This window comes from Schistocerca americana, chromosome 4 (assembly GCF_021461395.2).
Source record: "Schistocerca americana isolate TAMUIC-IGC-003095 chromosome 4, iqSchAmer2.1, whole genome shotgun sequence".
Taxonomy (NCBI): domain Eukaryota; kingdom Metazoa; phylum Arthropoda; class Insecta; order Orthoptera; family Acrididae; genus Schistocerca; species Schistocerca americana.
Window position 1 is genome coordinate 737,701,037 of NC_060122.1, and position 21,250 is coordinate 737,722,286.

General features: G+C 45.2%; 1 protein-coding gene across 3 annotated transcripts in view; it reads right to left on the reverse strand.

Moving 5' to 3' along the window:
* LOC124612947 (Na(+)/H(+) exchanger beta-like) overlaps nucleotides 1–21,250 on the reverse strand; it is a 1,149,910-nt gene that overhangs the window by 409,271 nt on the left and 719,389 nt on the right. The gene's annotated exons all lie outside the window — the stretch shown is intronic.

The following is a 21,250-nucleotide window of genomic DNA, read 5'->3' on the forward strand; positions in this document are numbered from 1 at the left end:
TAAAACTCTCTGGCTAGTGCCATCTCTCTCTATTACAGGTAAACGAATGTCACTTCGTTGGAGTAAAGTCGACCGCCACATCTTGTCTAGTTTTAATCCTTCTTCTTTTATTATTAAAATTATTTTCGTGCTTTTAGATCTCTGTAGCTTCTCTATACATGCAGGTATAATAACGTGAGGTCCTACCTATCACGTTTGTCTCACTAAATTTTATTTCGTGATTACCGCCTTTGAAAACGAGTTCCGCTACAGCTGATTTGTCAATTTGTGCCGGCCGGAGTGGCCGTGCGGTTCTCGGCGCTACAGTCTGGAACCGAGCGACCGCTACGGCCGCAGGTTCGAATCCTGCCTCGGGCATGGATGTGTGTGATGTCCTTAGGTTAGTTGGGCTTAATTAGTTCTAAGTTCTAGGCGACTGATAACCTCAGAAGTTAAGTCGCATAGTGCTCAGAGCCATTTGAGCCATTTTGTCAATTTGTCCCAATCTACAGTTCCTTTTGTGTTCCGTTAGGTGGGTATTAACACGCCTTTTTGTTGTTCCAGCATAAACCATGCCACAGCTACACGGAATTTTATACACACCTTGGGTAGCTAAGGGGTGTCGTGCGTCTTTCACCGATCTTAAACTTTCACAAATTTTCTTTGTAGGTCGAAAGATTGTCTCCACTTGAGAAACTTTGCCAAAACTTTCCCAATACGGTCCGTGATGTTATGAATAAATGGAAGAAAAGCTTTTCCAGCCGACGGTTGTTGTTGTCGTGTATTTTCGGACACTTTTTTTCTAGGGTGGAGTGCTCGATGTTTCTCGTTGTCAGTGTACCCATTTCTGTTGAAAGCCGTTCGCAAATGGCTTAATTCGTCTTGCAAAAAAATTGGCTCACAGATGTTATCAGCCCTGTCCACTAAAGTTTTTATGACTCCTCTCTTCTGCCTAGGAAGACGATTCGAATCCTTGTGTAGGTAACGATCTGTGTGTGTGTCTTTGCTATATACCTTGTGCCCTAAAGTCCCATCTGTCCGTTTGCTAACCAATACATCCAAAAAAATTTAGTTGTCCATTACTCTCTTTCTCTATGGCGAATTGTATCTTTGGATTGAAACTGTTTATGTGCACCAAAAAATCCTCAGTTCCTCTTCAGCATGATTCCATATCACAAAGGTGTCATCCACGTATCGATACCATTTCAAGGGGCTTTTATTGGCCGACTGCAGCACTTGTTGTTCGAAAAATTCCATACATAGATTAGCAATAGCTGGGCTCAGAGGGCTACCCATGGCCACCCCATCAATTATTGAAGACGCCGGCCGTGAAAGCTTACATGTTATGATTAGAAGATATAGTGTTATGAAACTGGACGAATCGTTTGCTGAAAAAAAAAAAAAAAAAAAAAAAAGAGCTGTATTGCCAGGAGAGGCATCGACGACATCTGGAACTACTCTTGCTTTGGCGGGATTAATGCAATCGGTGGGAGCGTCCCGTATCCTGGAGCACTGCACGTGTCTGCTGGTTGTGTGCGCGCCAGGCGCCGTTGCAGCGGCCGCAGCCTTGACCTTCACAAGGTTAGCCTTCCAGGAAGCGGAGCGCCGAGCAGTCCGGCGCGTTTCCTCATTCGAGCCGCAGACACGGCGCGTGCAGCTGCGCAGGGCGCGAGGTCCGCCCGCTGACACGTTCTGCCCGATTCACAAATATAGAGGGCCCCCACACGAAGTTTCTGCACTCACATCTAGGCGTAGTTGTGACTTCAGGAAGGGCACACGAACAAGTACGAGATCCGTGGGAAGCGTCAGGTGCAAACCGAGCACTAATAGAAAGACTGGAAGAAGAAGAAGAGTCATCGATCAGCTCTTACGAAACGATGTCCTTTCATCCTGAGCACTATTTCTGACAATGGCGTGACGTCTTGTGCAACCTGCGATACAGAAAGTGTTTTTTTCGTAATTGTCTGTGGTGTTGGTCAGATGTAAGCGGGACAAAACCAGACGTCTCAGCGACTCAATGCTGGTAGGGTATCAGTGTGTTAGAAGCAGAATAACAGGATGCAAGTTGGTGTTGACATTTAAATAAACAACCTGAACAAAGTATTTCTTCAACCGAAATTTCCTGCACACACTGAGTATTTGCGCCCAGATGAAAATCTCTAAACTGCTGGCCGTGGTTAAGAACGACTAAACAACTGAGAAATGATCCAGAGACCACACATACGCCAAACAATAAGAGAAGTGAATAAAGTGATGTCAAAGACAACCTTCACGTTCTTTGCAATTGTAAGTTGTTTTTAATTTATTTATTCATATCTCCACATAACAGATTTTCCCAGTGCATATATCGTACACAAGACGGTGAATAGAAAATCTTTTTACTTGTTGGTTTTGTAACTTGCAACTCTACTCCATTTAAACTTTTGTAACAAATTTGATAATCATGTAATGAAAAGTTACAAACTGTAGTAATGGTTGGTTTACATCTACTCTACACATGCAATTATTTGTACAGGTTATTGCATGAGTTACACATTTTAAACTATGAGGTACTGTGACACTGGATACAGGCAGTTTCGCTTTAGCTAAGATATCACACATTTTTTTTTAAAACATGAAATTTAGAAACAGACTGTATAGTCCATAAGACTCGGTTTACCGTGATGAAGTCGCCCAGAACCAAACTGATAAGACTGTTTAAGCTAACAGTGCAAAATATTGACAACATGATATTTGGAATACGAAACAGCTAACTATCCAACTATGTGTGGCAAATTTCAACAGTTCTATGAACCCGGAACTCTAGTTGTGTCGAAATAAAACGTGTTTTCCCTTTCTCCTCGTTTATTCTAAATGCATTCCTAATTTTTCTATTAATTCGCGTAGTAATATTGAACAATGGTAGCTCTAACTGACAAAGAAAGGTACAGTATTAGCAATCAATAATGTCTTTGACCACTTTCCTGAAGAAATAACTGTATTTGGTTGACAACAAATATAATTTCAATACAACGTGAAGTTAATTTTCCTACTTTGTAGAGTAATATTTAATATTTGTTTTTCTGTCAATAAGCTTAAACATGAATGAAGTACACAATTATTATTATTTTATTATTACTATTATCGTAGTAAATCTAGAAAATGCTAATGTAAAAGTGAGAAAAGTGTACAAAACTACGAATTTTATGGTTCAAATGGCTCTAAGAACTATGGGACTTAACAAATGGTTCAAATAGCTCTGAGCACTATGGAACTTAACTGCTGAGGTCATTAGTCCCCTAGAACTTAGAACTACTTAAATCTAACTAACCTAAGGACATCACACACATCCATGCCCGAGGCAGGATTCGAACCTGCGACCGTAGCGGTCGCGCGGTACCAGACTGTAGCGCCTAGAACCGCGCAGCCACTACGGCCGGCTGGGACTTAACATCTGAGGTCATCAGTCCCCTAGACTTAGAACTACGTAAACCTAACTAACAAAAGGACACACATCCATGCCCGAGGCAGGATTCGAACCTGCGACCGTAGCAGCAGCGCGGTTCCGGACTAAAGCGCCTAGAACCGCTCGGCCACCGCGGCCGGCGAATTTTATGGCACACAAAGTTGTAGGAAAGGTAATCGTTTCATCTAGAGGCTATTGTGTATAGGAATCCGTTCTCAAGGGTAAGGATGTGTCTCAGCACAAAGAAAAGAAATTTTTGCAGCTGTAAGCAACAGGTCATTAGTTTATACGTGGAAATGTGCTTTCCCGGTCAATAGTGTTGATGAAAAGTTGTCAACTTTCCAAGGTAGGTGGTAGTAGATTACTGAAATACCGCGACATTTCGACGAGTGTCATCCCGACATTGCCAGTGTCCCCCTACAGTGACGCTAACTAGAGCTGAGATTCAGTTCTCCGCTACTGTGATACTGTTACGGAAGAATTCCGAGAAGGCAGTTACGTAATGGAGAAGGTCAGTAAAGGCTTTGTTCTGAGGGGAACGAGTATTTGTGCTGTACTGTTCCGAAAAATGTGTTGAGGTCGAGGGCATTAGGGAACACTATGAACTTCGCTCACACGATAGAGCAGACAGAGCATATGGAGAATTTTGCGCTTGTCCGTATGAAACCAGAAACACCAGTCACCATCAATACTGTTTTGTCAGCAGGCAGGACCTTAGAGGGTCGAGAGTTTTTCCATTTTTCTTAACATTTCGATTGGAACCTGGTTGGTAGGTACTCAGAGAGCACACAGGATAATGTTACAGTTGTGGATGGGGCCGTAAACAGTTACTCTGAGTTGAAAAACCACTTATTTACACATACAGCTGTAACAATACAGCTGAAGGCCTAGTTAAAGAAAACTTGAGATGCTTTCTGAGCTGAAGGCCCAAAACCACACCAAAACCAAGAACGGCGGAAGGCCTGGCTCAGAAATCAAAAGCAATTAAATATAGAAGGTAAAATTTTAAAAAAACCTGCAGTTGAAACAATTAGCGGCTGAAGGCCTACACGACACGTCTGAAGGACAATTATAATTAAAACACATTAATAAACGATTTTACTAACCAAGAAATTTCCTTTTAAACTTACAACACAACGGTCAAAAGACTAATTAAAGAAATATTAACTTATTGCACAGCTGAAGGCCACAAACAAATTTTAAACAACGGCTGAAGGCCTGAACAACAAGTCAGAAAAAACAATTTAAAATAAACCCCAACCTTCTTATAAAAAATTTCCTTTAAAGAATGCACATGGCTGAAGGCCTTATTAAAAGGGGTTCACATAAATCCTCGGCTGAAGGCCACACATGACACATCGAACAACTAACGTCTTAGGGCCCGGATTACAAACATTTTCAGATAGAACCAGTTTTAAGGAAATCTTTTTTATAAAATAAAATCAATATTCAAAATTTTAATTTAACACGGCTGAAGGCCTTTATGCAAAATTTAAAAGAACTGAATTAATAGACAGCCAAAGGCCTTGTACTATACTCCAAACTAACATGAAAATCAGAATCTAAAACAAACAGAACAAATGGTGCTCAGAAGTGTTCCAAGGGTCGGCCTGAGAATGTAGCTCAAACGTAAGGCGAGGTGAGACAGGCAGCCAAGAGTTGAAGTTAAATAATTGGATGGCAACCCAAACTAGGGACGGCCCAAGGACCGACCAACAATTTAATCAGTTCCCTTCTGTCCGACCAAGGGCAGAACGATGGAAAATATCGGCCGAGGACGAGGATACGAACAGCACTACGATTTCAGAAATTGGCGTCTAAAACAGCCACGGGAACAATAACCACTCTAAGCAAAATATGAACCAATCAATTTAAAAGGCTGTCGAACTACACACCATGCCAGACAGCATCAACACGATGAGAAAAGGCACACTGCCAGAAAACTACGCTAACGACCAGGGCAGGTAACTGGGGCGTTAACGGCCACAGCGCAGAAAATACCGCTGGTAAGTAACAGTCAATTTAATAATTAATCACAATATAGGAAGACAGCTGCATGAGTTCGCCGACTCCCAATACATCATACTGGCTGCTATCCCGAACGGCCCAGGGAGAAACAACGTGCAAATGAACGAAGAGATGTCACAATAGCTGAGGTTTCGTAACGGGTTAACTGATCACTCAACTTCAGTGTCCAGGTTTGGTGGGCAACGGACTTTGTCGCTCTCGCAGCTCGCGCCTCAGAATCCGACAGTGCGTGCACGCTGCCAGCGGTCTCGGGCTGGCCTCGCGCCTTGGAGACTTGCTCGCTACTCCGTCCCAACTGACTGACCACCACACACACCACCACCACCCGGAAATACAGGGCTGTTACAAATGATTGAAGCGATTTCATAAATTCACTGTAGCTCCATTCATTGACATATGGTCACGACACACTGCAGATACGTAGAAAAACTCATAAGGTTTTGTTCGGCTGAAGCCGCACTTCAGGTTTCTGCCGCCAGAGCGCTCGAGAGCGCAGTGAGACAAAATGGCGACAGGAGCCGAGAAAGCGTATGTCATGCTTGAAATGCACTCACATCAGTCAGTCATAACAGTGCAACGACACTTCAGGACGAAGTTAAACAAAGATCCACCAACTGCTAACTCCATTCGGCGATGGTATGCGCAGTTTAAAGCTTCTGGATGCCTCTGTAAGGGGAAATCAACGGGTCGGCCTGCAGTGAGCGAAGAAACGGTTGAACGCGTGCGGGCAAGTTTCACGCGTAGCCCGCGGAAGTCGACGAATAAAGCAAGCAGGGAGCTAAACGTAACACAGCCGACGGTTTGGAAAATCTTACGGAAAAGGCTAAAGCAGAAGTCTTACCGTTTACAATTGCTACAAGCCCTGACACCCGATGACAAAGTAAAACGCTTTGAATTTTCGGCGCGGTTGCAACAGCTCATGGAAGAGGATGCGTTCAGTGATGGAGCAACATTTTTTCTTAATGGTGAAGTGAACAGACACAATGTGCGAATATGGGCGGTAGCGAATCCTCACGCATTCGTGCAGCAAATTCGCAATTCACCAAAAGTTAACGTGTTTTGTGCAATCTTACGGTTTAAAGTTTACGGCCCCTTTTTCTTCTGCGAAAAAAACGTTACAGGACACGTGTATCTGGACATGCTGGAAAATTGGCTCATGCCACAACTGGAGACCGACAGCGCCGACTTCATCTTTCAACAAGATGGTGCTCCACCGCACTTTCATCATGATGTTCGGCATTTCTTAAACAGGAGATTGGAAAACCGATGGATCGGTCGTGGTGGAGATCATGATCAGCAATTCATGTCATGGCCTCCACGCTCTCCCGACTTAACCCCATGCGATTTCTTTCTGTGGGGTTATGTGAAAGATTCAGTGTTTAAACCTCCTCTACCAAGAAACGTGCCAGAACTGCGCGCTCGCATCAACGATGCTTTCGAACTCATTGATGGGGACATGCTGCGCAGAGTGTGGGAGGAACTTGATTATCGGCTTGATGTCTGCCGAATCACTAAAGGGGCACATATCGAACATTTATGAATGCCTAAAAAAACTTTTTGAGTTTTTGTATGTGTGTGTAAAGCATTGTGAAAGTATCTCAAATAATAAAGTTATCGTAGAGCTGTGAAATCGCTTCAATCATTTGTAATAACCCTTTACTAGCGGTCACACCAAAGATAGTACGACAGTACTAATATCGATAAGCGCTGCTGCTGCCACTCAAGGAGGCAAGCCAGCAACTTCCTGACGCCAGTAAGTAAGGAAGAAACGAGACGCCACTCGATGTGACAAAATGCCAAAGAACAAACGGCATGAGCGCGAGCCGCACGCGGCTCATCCATCGTGATTCTTCCCTTCCATTTACCTTTATCATCAGTTTCTTAGACAACGATTGTCTGACTTGATCAGGCCTATTCAGGGGGAAGTTAGGCAAGCACAAGCGCTCGCACTCGCACGCAGACTGAGTAGATGAGTGCTCGCGGTAAAATGTGGCTGTCAGACGACATTATGTAGTGCAAGGGACGTGCAAACTGTGCACTGTCTGCAGAGGAATAACAAAATGTTAAGTTTCCTGTAGTTTTAAACGCAAGCCTATAATCGAGGGGCGTTTAATGAGTAAAGCAACACTTTTTTCTGAGAGCAGGGTGGTTTTATTCACGATTCCAATTCCCCACTCTTTTGGCTAAAAAATCCTGTTTTTTTTTTCACGTAATCTCCGTTGAATGCGACGGCCTCACACCATCTTACTGGGAGGGCCTCTTTGTCCGCACTGTACCACTCTACTGGTCGACGTCAGAGTCAATGGCCTGCTGCATAAATAACCTCCCCATCATCCACATGTTGCCTCCCACGGAGTGTATCCTTCGTTGGGCCAGGCAGATGGAAGTCGGAAGGTGCGAGATATGGCCTGTAGGGTGAATGAGAAAGATAAGTCCAATGAAGTTTCGAGGGGTCCTCTCGGGTGTGCAGACTTGTGTCAACACTGCCAACAGAGAGCCCAGTTGAGCAGAGACGTGTTTGTGATCCGTCGATCACCTCGAATGAGAGTATCCGCAAGGTCCAACATTGCAAAAGCAATAGCTGTGCGCGGCTGGCCGGCACGCGGGGGACCTTACTGCGGTGATGACAAGACGCCTCGCCCAACGGCTCGCCGTGCTTCTGTTCACTGCCATGTCTCCGTAGACATCTTGCGAGTGCCTATGAATATCTGCGATGATTTAGTGTTCCGCCAAAAAAGAGCTCAATGACAACTCTGTGCTTGGAGCGCGCCTTCGTTACAGACGCCTTTCTGACGGCTACGTAAAGCGCCGTCACCTATCGGAACGTCATGAAACAACAGGGGCTGAAGCGGGAATATTCTTCGACGTCTCACAACGAGTTCCATATTTTTTCAACCGAAAGTGACCGAGAAAAATACACTCCTGGAAATGGAAAAAAGAACACATTGACACCGGTGTGTCAGACCCACCATACTTGCTCCGGACACTGCGAGAGGGCTGTACAAGCAATGATCACACGCACGGCACAGCGGACACACCAGGAACCGCGGTGTTGGCCGTCGAATGGCGCTAGCTGCGCAGCATTTGTGCACCGCCGCCGTCAGTGTCAGCCAGTTTGCCGTGGCATACGGAGCTCCATCGCAGTCTTTAACACTGGTAGCATGCCGCGACAGCGTGGACGTGAACCGTGTGTGCAGCTGACGGACTTTGAGCGAGGGCGTATAGTGGGCATGCGGGAGGCCGGGTGGACGTACCGCCGAATTGCTCAACACGTGGGGCGTGAGGTCTCCACAGTACATCGATGTTGTCGCCAGTGGTCGGCGGAAGGTGCACGTGCCCGTCGACCTGGGACCGGACCGCAGCGACGCACGGATGCACGCCAAGACCGTAGGATCCTACGCAGTGCCGTCGGGGACCGCACCGCCACTTCCCAGCAAATTAGGGACACTGTTGCTCCTGGGGTATCGGCGAGGACCATTCGCAACCGTCTCCATGAAGCTGGGCTACGGTCCCGCACACCGTTAGGCCGTCTTCCGCTCACGCCCCAACATCGTGCAGCCCGCCTCCAGTGGTGTCGCGACAGGCGTGAATGGAGGGACGAATGGAGACGTGTCGTCTTCAGTGATGAGAGTCGCTTCTGCCTTGGTGCCAATGATGGTCGTATGCGTGTTTGGCGCCGTGCAGGTGAGCGCCACAATCAGGACTGCATACGACCGAGGCACACAGGGCCAACACCCGGCATCATGGTGTGGGGAGCGATCTCCTACACTGGCCGTACACCACTGGTGATCGTCGAGGGGACACTGAATAGTGCACGGTACATCCAAACCGTCATCGAACCCATCGTTCTACCATTCCTAGACCGCCAAGGGAACTTGCTGTTCCAACAGGACAATGCACGTCCGCATGTATCCCGTGCCACCCAACGTGCTCTAGAAGGTGTAAGTCAACTACTCTGGCCAGCAAGATCTCCGGATCTGTCCCCCATTGAGCATGTTTGGGACTGGATGAAGCGTCGTCTCACGCGGTCTGCACGTCCAGCACGAACGCTGGTCCAACTGAGGCGCCAGGTGGAAATGGCACGGCAAGCCGTTCCACAGGACTACATCCAGCATCTCTACGATCGTCTCCATGGGAGAATAGCAGCCTGCATTGCTGCGAAAGGTGGATATACACTGTACTAGTGCCGACATTGTGCATGCTCTGTTGCCTGTGTCTATGTGCCTGTGGTTCTGTCAGTGTGATCATGTGATGTATCTGACCCCAGGAATGTGTCAATAAAGTTTCCCCTTCCTGGGACAATGAATTCACGGTGTTCTTATTTCAATTTCCAGGAGTGTATGTGCTGTGTTACTTATGAAACGTCCCTTACACTTACGGGCGCAGTGCTTAAAGTGGAGAATAGCTCTTTTAAAATCGATATAAAGCAGCATTATGACCAGGAGTGCGTTTCTTCTCCAGTAAGAAATGTGTAGTCTCCGTTTCTTTAATATATTAGCTATCCTGTGTGTTGCATTGTGTATGTATGTTGATGTGTACCATTTTTTTCTGTTAGTCATGTCATGAATGTTAGTTACTGTTTTGTGTTTACGTGCGTGCTGTAGTGTCTGTGGGGTTCTTTGGTGTCGGTGTTCTCTGCTTATTTTAATGTTTTTAGTTGTGTTTTGATTTTTTGGTTGAGTTTTTGTACTATATGAATGTTGTACCCATTGCCTGTAGCTGTGAGTTGCATTGTTTGTAATTCTTTTCCCTAGTTTTCTTTACTGAGTGGGATATTATATAGTCCGAGCACGTGTCATAGGACTGCTAATTTTTGATTTTTTGGGTGGGTGAATGAAGCATTTATAATTGTGTCTCTGGCTGTTGGCTTCCTGAAGATGTCAAATATGTGTTCACTGTTGTCTCTCTTTATTGTTATTGCCAAGAAATGTATTTACCTTTGTGTTTCTTTTTCCATGGTGAATTAAATTTTTTTATGTATACTGTTTATATCTGTACGAAGTTTATCAATTTTCTCTGTTGGTTCATCTAGCAGACAGAATAAGTCATCCACACATCTGTAGCAGTAAACAATTTTGTATCCTTTCTTTGCGATGAATGTATCAAAGATTTGTTTTCTATGTGGTTGATGAAAATGAACGCAATGTTCCTGATACTGGCGATCCCATTGGAAGGCCGGTCGGAGTGGCCGAGTGGTTCTAGGCGCTACAGTCTGGAACCGCGCGACCCCTGCGGTCGCAGGTTCGAATCCCGCCTCGAGCATGGATGTGTGTGATGTCCTTAGGTTAGTTAGGTTTAAGTAGTTCTAAGTTATAGGGGACTGATGACCTCACAAGTTAAGTCCCATAGTGCTCAGGGCCATTTGAACCCACTGGAAGCCCCTCTTCTTGTAAGTAAAATTCCTTTTCAAATTGGAAGTAATTTTGGGATGTGATTTCTTTGAGAGTTTTAGTTATTTCATTAATATTGTCTGCTGGTAGTCTGTCGTATGTCAGTAAGTTTTCTTCAATTAGTTTTATTGTGTCTGCAGTGGGTATTGAGGTTACATGTTCTGTATCTCGAAAGATATGAGTGAAGCTGTTTGTGGGATGTGTAGGTTTTCTGTTTGTGTTATGAGTTCATTTGTGTTTTTCACTGTTCTTCTGTTCTTCGATTCAGAATGTTGCATTATGATTTTGCTCATGTGTTTCCGCCACATGGTACAATGGTGCGTTCTTGAAATTAATAAAAGGCCTCAACGGAATAAGGGGGTTTGAGAACCTTGGGTTGGGCTCTGAGTGTTGGTGCTGTTGGGTTCTTCTCTGTGATGTGTTGTTTCTGTTTTCTGTGATTAAGTGTTTGATGTTTTTGAGGTTTTTTTTTTGTATGTCTAGAAACGTGCTGTTTTTGTCATACTGTTAGAGGAGATGAAATCTTTTGTTTTTTCTATATGTTGTTTTAATTTCTTCTCTTTGAGTCTAATCTTTTTTCCAAATTTTTCCTTTGTTTCCTTGACAGCCTGGTCAGTGTACATATTGGATAATATCGGAGATAAACTACAATCCTGTCTCATTCCCTTCTCAACCACTGCGTCCCTTTCATTTCTTATTACTGCAGTCTCGGTTCTGTATAAATTGCAGGTAACCCTTCGCTCCTTGTATTACATACTTGCTATCTTCAGAGTCACAAAGATTGTATTCTAGTCAACATTATCAAAAGCTTTCTCTTAATTTACAAATGTCTATCTTCACGTGTACCACATTTCTCCGCAATCCAAACTGGTCCTCCCCGAAGTTGGCTCATCCAGTGTTGCTATTCTCTCTGTATTTTGCAACAATGATTTATTAAAGCAATCAGCCCCTCCTCCTTTAGATTGGGATTATTACATTCCTCTTGAAGTCTACGCGTATTTTACCTGTTCAGTGTTTCTAGGATACTGGGTGGAATAGTTCGATGATGGTTAGTTCTTCCAAGGTCTTAACAGTCCTGAAAAAGGTCATGCGAATAAAAAACAGTATCGATCGATGGCCTTAAAACTCAAATATTTTTCTTGATTTTTTTTTAAATTTCAGTTGATTGGCTTTCGGGTCGTGAGAATACAGCCATCTCAGTAGAGAAAAGACGCGGCGACTTTCGTGTAAATTGTGACTATACGAATGTAAGGGAAAGTAAGGACAACGGAACACTCAATCCCCGAGAGGAGAAAATCTCTGACTCGGCCGGGAAGTGATGAGGGTTTATCAGCACTGTCGTAACTCTGATAAGTAAGTAACGTACTTCTTCTTCTTCTTCTTCTTCTTCTTGCGTTACGGACTCTGTAGGACCACGGGTAGCCCCTTCGTGGACTCCATTTTCCTCTTCTTCTCCCAGAACCTCTTCATTCTTTCTCTTCTTCTCTCCCACTCTTCTTCCGAGATCTTCAGTTTCCATTTCTCCTGGCGGCTCCACTGGTGACATTCTAATCTTTTCCTGTATTCTTCTCTCTCATTGATCTCCGGCATATTTGTCGGTGTATATTTGTTCCTCCAATTTTCCTTTCCTTCGACCTTGATCCCCAATTCCAACCAGTCCTTCCGAAGTTCAACAACCCACTTGGTTCCTGTCTTTCCCCTTGTCCTCCCTGTGGTTTCCCACACTCTCTTCGTCATTCTGTCCATACTCATCCTAACTACATGCCCAGCAAAACCTTGCCCTTTTGAGTCTGATTTCCCCGGATACTGTTCTCATGTTCTGGCACAATTCTTCCCGCGGTCTTCGCTTCCATCTCTCTCCTCCTCTTTTGGGACCTAGTATTTTTCTCAGTATTTTTCTCTCTTCTTTCTCTAGTTGTTCTGCCCCATTTCTTCCTAGTGTCATCGTCTCAGCAGCATATAATACTGCATTCCTCACTGTTGCCTTGTAGTGGCTTATCTTTGCCTCTGTAGGTATATTCTTTTTATTGTATATCTCTCTCGTCATGCAGAAGGCTGACCTCATCTTCTTTATCCTCTCTGTTATTCCCTCCTTGCTCCTGTTCCTTCCTGTTATAAATTCTCCCAGGTATTTAAATTTGTCCACCATTTGCACAGTGCCTTCAGGTGTTTCGCAGTCTGGAGTGGTATTTAATGTCTTTGTCTTGTTATAGACGATCCTCAGGCCCACCTTTCTGGCTACCTTACTTAAGTTGTCGAGTTGTGTCTTTGCGTCTTCTTCCGCCTCACTTATTATTGCTATATCTTCTGCAAAGTACTCTTTACACTGGTTAACGTTTCCGTTTTACAATATTTCTTTTAAAACGTGGTCATTGCTAGCGATGCTTTTTTTGAGATGTTCCGTTATTCTGCTGCGAAAGACATTCTTTATAAAAATATTTTCAGCACAAATGACAACCACTCTAGAAACTGTGTTGCGCTGATGGAATCTACGTGTCAGAGCAGCCGGTGACAACGGAGAACTTGTACCTGGTGCTATTACGATCCACTGGTGCTCGTAACTGCGCAGACAATTGGTGGCAGCTGCATTTCCAGCAAGCTGGCGGGCCGCTCGCAAAGTGGGCAGCCATCCGCGTGTCCCTGCCTTTGTGAAGGCACGGAGCTGAGGCAGACAAAAGGCTCTGAGTGGAGTCGCTTAATGCATGCGGCAGGCAAGCCTTTAGTTTTCGCCACAGCAGCACACAGCACAATGAGGCGCAACACGTGAGCGAGTGAAGGCCCGGCTCCCGTTTGCCGGCTGCAGTCCAGGAATACCGTACAAAGCGTGCACTGCCACCGACATTCCATCGGAAACCTGACAGGACGGCCGAGCCAATCTCTGGACATTCATCCTGCAGGCTTTGGGAGACGTTACTATTAACCGGAGGCGCCAGGTCTATACTGTCTGCGAGGGTGAACTAATCAACATGAGAATTCGTCTGTCTGAATCCATTGCGCGCGGCTTATTGGGGTTTACAAAGTCGAAAATATTATTCATAATGTTTTGTGTGGCAACATCAAAGCACCCCTGGTTCAAATGGCTCTGAGCTCTATGGGACTTAACCGCTGTGGTCAAAGTCCCCTAGAACTTAGAACTACTTAAACCTAACTAACATAAGGACATCACACACATCCATGCCCGAGGCAGGATTCGAACCTGGGACCGTAGCGGTCGCGCGGTACCAGACTGTAACGCCTAGAACTGCTCGGCCACTCCGGCCGGCTCAAAGCAACCCTCACACGAGGCGGGAGCACATACGCGGTTGTGAATGAAGACGTGGTCTGCAGAGTGGTTGGAAAAGTTTGTAATTCAACTTCATGTACCTCCAAGTTTTGTAACTTTATCCTGAACCCGGATTTCACATGTACACGATGTTTGGGGTATAAGTGTAGATATTTCTATTTGTGACTGAGGGCAATGTACTGAACACCATTATATCAGTATTCACTTCATTCACAGACTAATAATAATAGATATTATGAGTAGAATGTTTTTAGTTTGGTTAGTACCGTCAAATGAGTATGGCACAAACAAGTGATTACACAATACTGGCCATTAAAATTGCTATACCACTAAGATGACGTGCTACAGACGCCAAATTTAATCGACAGGAAGAAGATGCGGTGATATGCAAATGATTAACTTTTCAGAGCATTCACACAAGGTTGGCGCCGGTGCTGACACCAACAACGTGCTCACATGAGGAAAGTTTGCAACCGATTTCTCATACACAAACAGCAGTTGACCGGCGTTGCCTAGTGAAACGTTGTTGTGATGCCTCGAGGAAGGAGGAGAAATGCGTACCATCACGTTTCCGACTTTGGTAAAGGTCGGATTGTAGCCTGTCACGATTGGGGTTTATCGTATCGCGACATTACTGCTCGCGTTGTTCGAGATCCAATAACTGTTAGCAGAATATGGAATCGGTGGATTCAGTAGGGTAATACGGAACGCCATGCTGGATCCCTACGGCCTCGTATCACTAGCAGTCGAGATGATACGCATCTTATCCGCATGGCTGTAACGGATCGTGCAGCCACGTCTCGATTCCTGAGACAACAGTTGGGGACGTTTACAGGACAGCAACCATCTGCACGAACAGTTCGACGAAGTTTGCAGCAGCATGGACTATCAGCTCCGAGACCATGACTGCGGTTACCCTTGTCGCTGCATCAGAGACAGGAGCGCATGCGATGGTGTACTCAACGACGAACCAGGGTGCACGAATGGCAAAACGTCATTTTTTCGGATGAATCCAGGTTCTGTTTACAGCATCATGATGGTCGCCTCCGTGTTTGGCGACATTGCGGTGAACGCACATTGAAAGCGTGTATTTGTCATCGCCGTACTGGCGCATCACCTGGCGTGATGGTATGTTGTGCCATTGGTTACACGTCTCGGTCACCTCTTGTTCACATTGACGGCACTTTGAACAGTGGACGTTACATTTCAGATGTGTTACGACTCGTGGCGCTACCCTTCATTCGATCCCTGCGAAACCCTACATTTCAGCAGGATAATGCACGACCGCATGTTACAGGCCCTGTACGGGCATTTCTGGATACAGGAAATGTTAGACTGCTGCTCTGGGCAGCACATTCTCCAGATCTCTGTCCAATTGAAAACATCTGGTCAATGGTGGCCGAGCAACTGGCTCGACACAATACGCCAGTCACTACTCTTGATGAACTGTGTTATCGTGTTGAAGCTGCAGGGGCAGCTGTACCTGTACACGCCATCCAAGCTCTGTTTGACTCAATGCCCAGGCGTATCAGGACCGTTATTACGGGCAGAGGTGGTTGTTCTGGGTACTTATTTCTCAGGATATATGCACCCAAATTGCGTGAAAATGTAATCACATGTCATCCGCAGCTCGTGGTCGTCCGGTAGCGTTCTCGCTTCCCACGCCCGGGTTCCCGGGTTCGATTCCCGGCGGGGGATTTTCTCTACCTCGCAATGACTGGGCGTTGTGTGCTGTCCTTAGGTTAGTTAGGTTTAAGTAGTTCTAAGTTCTAGGGGACTGATGACCATAGATGTTAAGCCCCATAATGCTCAGAACCATTGAACCATTTTTTTTTTTTTTTTTTTTTGTAATCACATGTCAGTTCTAGTATAATATATTTGTCCAATGAATACCCGTTTATCATCTGCATTTCTTCTTGGTGTAGCAATTGTAATGGCCAGTAGTGTAGGTCTATCAGACCAATCTTAGGACTGAAAACTCTAGCGGCAGGTGCTACATGAGAGGCATTGTGCATCACGGGAAAGTTTAGTATTCAAATTTCGAGAAAGTACTTTCCGGGAAGAGTCGGACAACATATTACCTCTTCACATATACATCTCGCGGAATGATCACGACGAAAAAATTGGAGAAATTAGAGGTAATACAGCGGCTTACCGACAGTCACTCTTCGCACGTGCCATTCGCGAGTGGAACAGGGAAGGGAGATCAGTTAGTGGTACGGTACACACTGTCACGCGGCTTCTGGAGTACTGATGCAGATGCATGGAGGCAGTGATAGATTGTACTGACGCCTCCACTTCACGGCGCAGCTACGACCATGCAGAAAGCATCGAGTAGTACACTATTGGCCAATAAAACTGCTACGCCAAGAAGAAATGCAGATGATGAACGGGTGTTCATTGCACAAATATATTATACTAGAACTGACATGTGATTACATTTTCACGCAATTTGGGTGCATAGATCCTGAGAAATCAGTACCCAGAGCAACCACCTCTGGCCGTGATAACGGCATTGATAGGAATGGGCACTGAGTCAAACAGAGCTTGGTTGGCGTGTACAGCTACAGCTGCTCATGCAGCTTCAACACGATAACACAGTTCATCAAGACCAGTGACTGGCGTATTGTGACGAGCCAGTTGCTCGGCCACCATTGACCAGACGTTTTCAATTGATGAGAGGTCTGGAGAATATGCTGGCCAGGGCAGCAGTCGAACGTTTTCTGTATCCAGAAAGGCCCGTACAGGACCTGCAACATGCGATCGTGCATTATCCTGCTGAAATGTAGGGTTTCGCAGGGATCGAATGAAGGGTAGCGCCACGAGTCGTAACACATCTGAAATGTAACGTCCACTGTTCAAAGTGCCGTCAATGCGAACAAGAGGTGACCGAGACGTGTAACCAATGGCACCCCATACCATCACGCCAGGTGATGCGCCAGTATGGCGATGACAAATACACGCTTTCAATGTGCGTTCACCGCAATGTCGCCAAACACGGAGGCGACCATCATGAGGCTGTAAACAGAACCTGGATCCATCCGAAAAAATGACGTTTTGCCATTCGTGCACCCAGGTTCGTCGTTGAGTACACCATCGCATGCGCTCCTGTCTCTGATGCAGCGACAAGGGTAACCGCAGTCATGGTCTCCGAGCTGATAGTCCATGCTTCTGCAAACGTCGTCGAACTGTTCGTGCAAATGGTTGTTGTTCTGTAAACGTCCCCATCTGTTGACTCAGGGATTGAGACGTGGCTGCACAATCCGTTACAGCCATGCGGATAAGATGCCTATCATCTCGACTGCTAGTGATACGAGGCCGTAGGGATCCAGCATGGCGTTCCGTATTACCCACCTGAAGCCACCGATTCCATATTCTGCTAATAGTCATTGGATCTCGACCAACGCGAGCAGCATTGTCGCGATACGATAAACTGCGATCGTGATAGGCTACATTCCGACCTTTATCAAAGTCGGAAATGTGATGAAACGCATTTCTCCTCCTTACAGGAGGCATCACAACAACGTTTCACCAGGCAACGCCGGTCAACTGGTGTTGTTTGTTTATGAGAAATCGATTGGAAACTTTCCTCATGTCTGCACGTTGTAGGTGTCACCACCGGCGCCAACCTTGTGTGAATGCTCTGAAAAGTTAATCATTTCCATATCGCCGCAGTAGTGTAAATGATGTTATGTATTTGCATGACGACTTTTAGAAGCAAAGAAGAAACAATTAACAGACTGAATTGAGTACATATTAAGGTACCAGTTATCATAATATCTGCACCTAAACCCCTTAACACTCTGTATATCATCATTAGAGATGCACTGGAAGAGTGAAAGTGTTACTTCATGAAGCACCAGCCTGATGTTTATCAAATTTTGTGGATGTTCACTGCATAACTAGTATTAAATGATTAAACTTTCTTTTCATTGGGAATTGACGCCTATCATCAATATCGGCATGCGGTGGGCCCGCATGGGCAGAAATACACTGTTGTGTTCGTTGTGGCTGAAAAACAGACAACTTCCAAAAGTAATTTTGAGGAATTTCTTACCACGCCTGAAACACACGCAATGTCAGTTCATGAAGACTGCTGGCTGCAGGCTGGTATCAAAGTATGGGTCTTCCTATCGCATCATATATATGCTCTATGGGTGACAATTTCTGGGACCAGGAAGGCCAGTCAAGGATTCGTACATTCCTTAAGGCGTTTGTGGTGGAAATGACAGCTTCCGGCTGGTGGAACATGTCATTCGGTGTTCCAGGTCACGAAGAATATTGCTACATACCGGCGAGCATTCAGTCTCCATTTAACAGTCACGAAATTAATACTGCTTGCATATCCAGCAGTTCAACACGCCGTATTTCCAAGAGTTGGAGAGCTACAGGTCTCGAGTATCGCTGCTGCCTTTGACCTCCCACTACGTCGTCTACGGGCACTTTAGCGTCAATCTGATCCCTACAAACATAAGCGAGATTCATCGCTGAACGCCACAGAATACCATCCAATGTCCCAGTTGACTCTAGCTCTACTCCCGGCAAGTCTATGTTGTCTGCGGCATGGCGTCAGTGGTAAACGACATCCCAATGTCATCGGCAAACCACAGGTCACGATATTTTTCACCTGTGTCCGCATACACCTTTGTGACTTCAGGAAATTCAGCTAGCTTACGCTCTAGCTGACATTTTTAGGATTCCGTACCTCAACGGTATAAACGGAATCCGTGTAGGATCACTGTGTTGATCGGTTGCCTACCTGCACGATGGTTAAGGCCAACTTTTCACATGAACGGGTAGTTGTACCAAGTTGCAATGCATGTCACATAAAAAGGTTTACAGTCCCGTGACGGTGTGAAAAATTTCAGCTTTTAAAGTCAATGCATTAAGAAAACGGACATTTAGTCACTTTTTCGCAAACTAAGTCATCAAAACCTATCGACTATTTCCGGTCGACGTAGAACTGCGAGCCGACCGATGTGGCCGAGCGGTTCTAGGCGCTTCAGTCTGGAACCGCACGACCGCTACGGTCGCAGGTTCGAATCCTGCCTCGGGCATGGATGTGTGTGACGTCCTTAGGTTAGTTAGGTTTAAGTAGTTCTAAGTTCCAGGGGACTGATGACCTCAGACGTTAAGTCCCATAGTGCTCAGGGCCATTTAGAATTACGAAAATTGCAAGTTGCAAGGTGTCCACAGTACAAGTAAAGGAAAACCCTCAAAATTCTTAATTTGAAATCATATCATATAAAAAATGTTTGCCACGTGGCATTAGCCGAGCGGTCTCAGGCGCTGCAGTCGTTGACTGTGCGGCTCGTCCCGGCGGAGGTTCGAGTCCTCCCTCGGGCGTGGGTGTGTGTGTTTCTCCTTAGTAGTGTGTAAGCTTAGGGACTGATGACCTTAGCAATTAAGTCCCATAAGATTTCACACACATTTGAACATTGTTTTGAAAAAATGTTTTTTGGGCATTTGTTGTCCATCTGTCTGTAAAGACCCGTTTTTCTCAGGAAAGGATTGACTTATCATGTTGAAACTTATGTCAGATACTAACATTTACGCTACCTTGGGGTGTAAACGATCGAATCACGGTCGGACCACAGATTTTTCAGCCTTCGTTTGAACCCAGCCTTCCACCTCTCAACGATGGGAGGAGTCACCACGAACAGGATGTGGTTCGGATTCCAAGTTAAACTCTGGGTCTCCTCTCCCCGGATGGATAACTGGGGTAGGTTTGGTTCAAGTAAGTCAACGAAGTGGCTTCCAATGGAAATAAGGGCACCAGACCTTTGGGCCACACTGACTTATTATTCTTATTCTTCTACTTATTATTACTACTAATGTTATTGTTATTGTTATTATCTATATACGTAATGAAATTTGTAAAGTACACTCAGAGGCGAGTCTTACTCGCACTTGAGTTATTTTCAATGTTAATTAAAAAAGTGGTTCAAATTGCTCTGAGCACTATGGGACTTAACAGCTATTGTCATCAGTCCCCTAGAACTTAGAACTACTTAAACCAAACTACCCTAAGGACATCACAAACATCCATGTCCGAGGCAGGAATTCGAACCTGCGACCTTAGCGGTCGCGAAGATAGTTTTTTTTTTTTTTTTTTTGGTCATCAGTCTACTGACTGGTTTGATGCGGCCCGCCACGAATTCCTTTCCTGTGCTAACCTCTTCATCTCAGAGTAGCACTTGCAACCTACGTCCTCAATTATTTGCTTGACGTATTCCAATCTCTGTCTTCCTCTACAGTTTTTGCCCTCTACAGCTCCCTCTAGTACTATGGACGTCATTCCCTATGTCTTAGCAGATGTCCTATCATCCTGTCCCTTCTCCTTATCAGTGTTTTCCACATATTCCTTTCCTCTCCGATTCTGCGTAGAACCGCCTCATTCCTTACCTTATCAGTCCACCTAATTTTCAACGTTCGTCTATAGCACCACACCTCAAATGCTTCGATTCTCTTCTGTTCCGGTTTTCCCACAGTCCATGTTTCACTACCATATAATGCAGTACTCCAGACGTACATCCTCAGAAATTTCTTCCTCAAATGAAGGCCGGTATTTGATATTAGTAGACTTCGCTTAGCCAGAAATGCCTTTTTTGCCATAGCGAGTCTGCTTTTGATGTCTTCCTTGCTCCGTCCATCATTGGTTATTTTACTGCCTAGGTAGCAGAATTCCTTAACTTCATTGACTTCGTGACCATCAATCCTGATGTTAAGTTTCTCGCTGTTCTCATTTCTACTACTTCTCGTTACCTTCGTCTTTCTCCGATTTACTCTCAAACCATTCTGTGTACTCATTAGACTGTTCATTCCGTTCAGCAGATCATTTAAGTCTTCTTCACTTTCACTCAGGATAGCAATGTCATCAGCGAATCGTATCATTGATATCCTTTCACCTTGTATTTTAATTCCACTCCTGAACCTTTCTTTTATTTCCGTCATTGCTTCCTCGATGTACAGATTGAAGAGTAGGGGCGAAAGGCTACAGCCTTGTCTTAAACCCTTCTTAATACGAGCACTTCGTTCTTGATCGTCCACTCTTGTTATTCCCTCTTGGTTGTTGTACATATTGTATATGACCCGTCTCTCCCTATAGCTTACCCCTAATTTTTT